Genomic DNA, 4783 nt, shown 5'->3' on the forward strand with positions numbered 1-4783 from the left:
GCGGCTACTCCAGCATCCAGCACCCAGCGTCCTGGCCCCGCCGCTGGCCCCAGGCTGGGGCCTTCCTGGCACCGCCCCTGGCCGCGTGCTCCAGTGGCAGCTGGAGGACCACAGGGAGCCGCAGCTTACGCGGTGTTTCCCGTTAACGTCTCAGGATAAAGAGAGGAGACTCGTGAAACCAGCCCCAGGGCATTTCCAAGATCGACGCATTTCATTGGAACGCTCAGCTCTCCCGTTCCGGGTGACAGGCTGGGCGCCCTGCGTCTAGGCGTGTCGGTGGCAGATTCTAAGGTGGGTTCAGTTCTGTCTTCAAGAAGCTCATGGCCTCACCCCCAAAACCACGGCAAAGGAAGGAAGGGCCGACACCTGGAAGGAGGGACGTGCGGGGCATCGGGGACAGAGGGCGCTCAGCGCAGGGATGTGAGGGACGCTGCAGCCAGACGGCCATTGAAACAGCAAATGCAACATGAAGATGACGCCCACGCCATCCCACAGGCTCACTGGGCGGTGAGGCGCAGAGGCACGAGTCCCTGTGAGTAACTCACGCCCAAAGGCGATTTGAGACACAGAAGTCGAAGGATCCATCACGATCATACGTTCCGTTCCATTTTTCTTTTTCAGGGCATAAAATCTCATGTCGAAATCTCCCGAAACCTGCACAGCGACTTCAGAAGTGAATTGGGCCATCAACTTGGACAGTTTGAAAAAACCAGCTGCCGAGCAGGAAAACTCACGAGTGCTTCCCTGGCCCCCATGTCCTGGTCCCCAATATCCTGTGCCCCCACATCCTGGCCCCCACATCCCGGTCCTCACGTCCCATTAGCCCACGTCCTGTCCCCCCATGTCCCGACCCCCCACAGTCTGGTCCCCCTGTCCTGTGCCCCCCATCCTGTCCCCCCACGGCCCGTCCCTCCACATCTTGTCCCCCCACATCCCGTCCCCCCGCATCCTGTCCCGCCGCGGGCAGGCCCCCCACAGCCTGGCCCCCAGACCATGCTGTTTCTCTGCACCAGGCGGCTGCCACACAAACCTCGTGGGTTTCACCTTATTTAGACCGAGCGACACCCGAGCCTGCAGTGACGAAGCTCAGGCACACCCGCGTCCCCGGCCCACCCCGCCCCCACGTAGCCGGCGCCCCACACGCGAGAGCATGGCCGGGCCTGCATGGCCTTCACCGTCTCCCCAGAAGCAGGGCATGAGGGAGGGCCTTCCCCTGCACACGGGGGCGACTGCAACCGGGGTGCAGGGCCGGAGCTGACGGGCTCAGGGCTCGGCCCCACGCCTACATGAGGTCCGTGACAAAGGGACAGCAGTGACGCTGCAGTGTCCTCATGGGGGGCCCACTGTCCCCGAGAAGAGGCCAAACAGGCAGTGCAGCGTTCTGTGGCCCCCGAGGCCCCCAGGCCATGGCCCTCTCCCACACAGACAGGTCCTGGGAAGCTAAGGAGGGCGCCGCGGGCAGGACGTCTGCTCGTTACGCAGACACTGGGCTGGGCCCAGCCGGGGGCGCATTAGCTGGGCCGGGAGCAGCGACGCTGGAGCAGCAGGTTCCCACCTCTCAGAGTGCAGCCCGGGATGAGGCCCCTTCGGCCCAGCGTGACAACCCCGAGGTGCAAAGAACCTGGGCTCAAACGCGGTGTCACTGTGTGACACTCCAGCCGTGAGCCCCTCCTGCGGCCCCCACGCGGACCCCCGGGCGAGGCTGCCCATCCTCCTGACAAAGCCACGACGCCCTCGCGCCCCCCTCAGCAGCCGCCCCGGACAAGGAGCTCGGTGACCTGAAGGGGTTTATGGGGCAGGGGGGACACAGGCCAGGGTCGCGTTCAGCAAGGTTTTTCCGACAGATGGGAGCACGGATGGAGGTGAGAGCAGGGATGACGGACGTGGGGGCGTCGGGGGACTGCGGGGACCCCCGGGGTGGGGGGTGAAGGAGGGGAAGAGCCACAGCGACCCCAGGTGTCTCCGGTGACACCCACCGAGGTCAGGAACGACAGGGGGCTCCTCAACGAGCCTGAGGGCCTGGGGGCGGCGGCGTCCAGAAGTGAGTGGACACTAGGCCTGCGCACGCGGCGTGAGGAGCTCAGGAGGGCCAGGCTACCGTCGCTGACCGGTCGTGCCGATGGGGTGCTAAGGGGTGCTCATCTGATCACATGCCATGTGCCGGGCGCCCGGACGACGGGGGTGAAAGGGAACCAGGCGTTTTCCCCAAGGAGACGAAACCGCCGTCCACACAGACACCTGCGCACGGGCGCTCAGGGCAGCGCCACTCATAGTGGCCAGGACGCGGGAGCCGCCGGGGCATCCTCCAGGAGGCGATGGGCAGGCCAGCGGCGGTGCATCCGGACAAAAGAATGTTATTCAGCAATAAAAGAAAAACACCCATCTAAAAAGGCTACATCCTGTCGATGCCACCGCCTGGCATTCTGGGAAGGAGAATCTACGGGAAAGGTAGCAGCATCGGTGGTTGTCAGGGTTTGGGGGGAGGGGGATGAATGGGGGAGCACAGAGGGTTTCAGAGCAGTGAATCGACTCTGTAGTGCAACAGGGGTGGACACGTGTCGTTACGCACGTGCCCAGCCCCACAGACGCCGCCGCCGAGTGGGCGCCGGGGTGGAAAGGATGGACTTCAGTCTGTAATAACGTATCGACACTGGCTCTTCAGTTGTGACAAGTTGTCACCACAGGAACCGGAATCCCGGGGAAACGGGAGGGGGCAGTACACACAACTCTCTTTTTTCTGCTCAATTTTCTAGAAACAAAAAACTGCTTTAAACCTTTTTTCATATGACTAATACATTTGTTAAAGTTATCAATTAAAAAAACCAGACTTTTAAAAAGTTTATTAGTTTTAAAAATTGCCAGACGTGCACACGAAAAAACTTGTAAAGAAAAGTGGGGGCGGCCTTGGCTCCTGTGCTGGGAGGGGGGCCCCACAGAGCACTTCGCAGGGGCGGGCTCGTTCCCCCTCGTCCCGTTTGTCCTGGGAGAGGCGGCCTCAGCGAGTCCTCCTCCTTCAGGGACAGGGCTCCTGGGGGCCACCCACCTGCTTGCTGGGGTCTGGAGAGGGCAGGCTGGAGCGTGGCACCGTGCACTGTCCCTGCCATGCCGTGTGTGCCTCCAGGCCCCGCGTCATGCCCCCGTGTCACACCCCCCAGCCCTGCACACGTGCAGCCCGCTCCATGGCCAAGGGCGGGGCCTCACGAAGCCTCAGCAGCAGCAGATGCCCCTCCTGAAGCCACGTCTGCTCCCTAAGCAGGGTGCCCGGGGCGGGGGCTGCACTGTGTTTTTAGGGCCCCCAGGGAGACCAAGCCCAGCCTTCCCCAGAGGTGTGCACCACTGGCCGGGACAGGCACCCTGCATGATGCACCCCCATGGAGGGCCACCAGCAGGGCTCCGGTGCCCGGCCTCTCCCTTCTGTCCCCAGTAACCCAGGGGCCCGTGCTGCTGCTGTGTGGCTTCCCGTGTCTGGACCACCCGCAGACAAATGCCCCACTGGCCTGTACTTGACTATAGGCCTCCTTCCCAGGAAGGAGCCATGAACCACGAGTGGTCCCCAGCTGTGGCTGAGCGACCAGCAGCAGCTTGTCCCCAAAGGCCTTCTGGAGCGATGACACACTCGAGGCCAGGTCACCACGGATCCTTACGGTGGCGGCGTCACCTGGGCTGGGCGCGTCGTGCCGTGTTGGAGTGGGGTGTTGGGTTCCTCTCCCCCACCTGCCTGGAGGGCCCCTCCTGGGAACCAGGAGTCTGTGACCAGCCCCCCGTCCTGCCCTGCACTGCGGGAGCGCACTGCTCCACTTGTAGGGGTGACAGTCACCTCCAATTTCCTCCTTTAATCCTGGCAAATGCCTGGGAGTTAGATGGGGGTGCAGTGACTTCATCTCCCAGACAAGGCCCCCGGGGGCCCCCTGAGAAACGCCAGCCTGGTGTAAAAGGCAGGTCCCACCCAGCCCGTCGCCGAGCCTGGACTAGAAGCTCTGGGCTCCACGCTTTTCGGTAACCGTGCTCTTCCTGAGCAAAGAAGTCTGGCAGCTGGCGCCCTCGGGCTTCGGTGCTCGGTCCTCCCTCCTCCCAATGCCCACCCCTCCAGGTGCTGTGCCCCCAGATTCGTGTGTTGGGGCCTGACCCCCCAGGCGATGGTGTTCAGAGGCACAGCCTTGTGAGTGTGTCCCCCAGGATGGGACTAGCGGCCGACGGGAAGGGCCACCGACTCGGACTTGCAGCTCCGACTAAGGAATCCGTGTGCTGTTCATGCAGTAGAAGCCACTCTGCCTGTGGCACTGGTCACGGCAGCTGAGCTGACTAGGGCAGAAGGTTCACGCTGGCCCCCTGGGTGTTGATGAGAACCCAGGGTCTCCGGGCCCTCCGCGTCCGGCTGCCCCTGGCCTTCCCCACCTGCAGTCCTGCTGGTGTCCCAAACTCATTGTGCCTGAAACTAAATTCATGGCCGCCCTGCACCACAGGCGACGGGGCCACACAGATCCCCCCGTCTCTGTCCCCATCCACTCGATTATCCAGAAAACACTGCTCCTTCACCTCTCAGGCTCAAGGCCTTGCTAGTGGCCTTTCCAAGGCGCGTCGTGCACCGTCCCTTCTCTGCGTCCCGCAGTCCTGGCTAAGTGCCTCCTGCCGCATTGCCTTCCCTCCCTCTCTGGTTCACAGGTGGGGCAGCCAGACTGCAGGAGCTTCAGAGGTGGTCAGGCCCCCAGAGCCCACGCGCACCCTACCCCGAGCCCACGCGTGCCCCTCCCGGAGCCTACGCGCGCCCCTCCCCCAGAGCCCA

This window comes from Pteropus alecto, unplaced genomic scaffold (genome assembly GCF_000325575.1).
Source record: "Pteropus alecto unplaced genomic scaffold, ASM32557v1 scaffold61, whole genome shotgun sequence".
In the NCBI taxonomy this organism is placed as follows: Eukaryota; Metazoa; Chordata; class Mammalia; order Chiroptera; family Pteropodidae; genus Pteropus; species Pteropus alecto.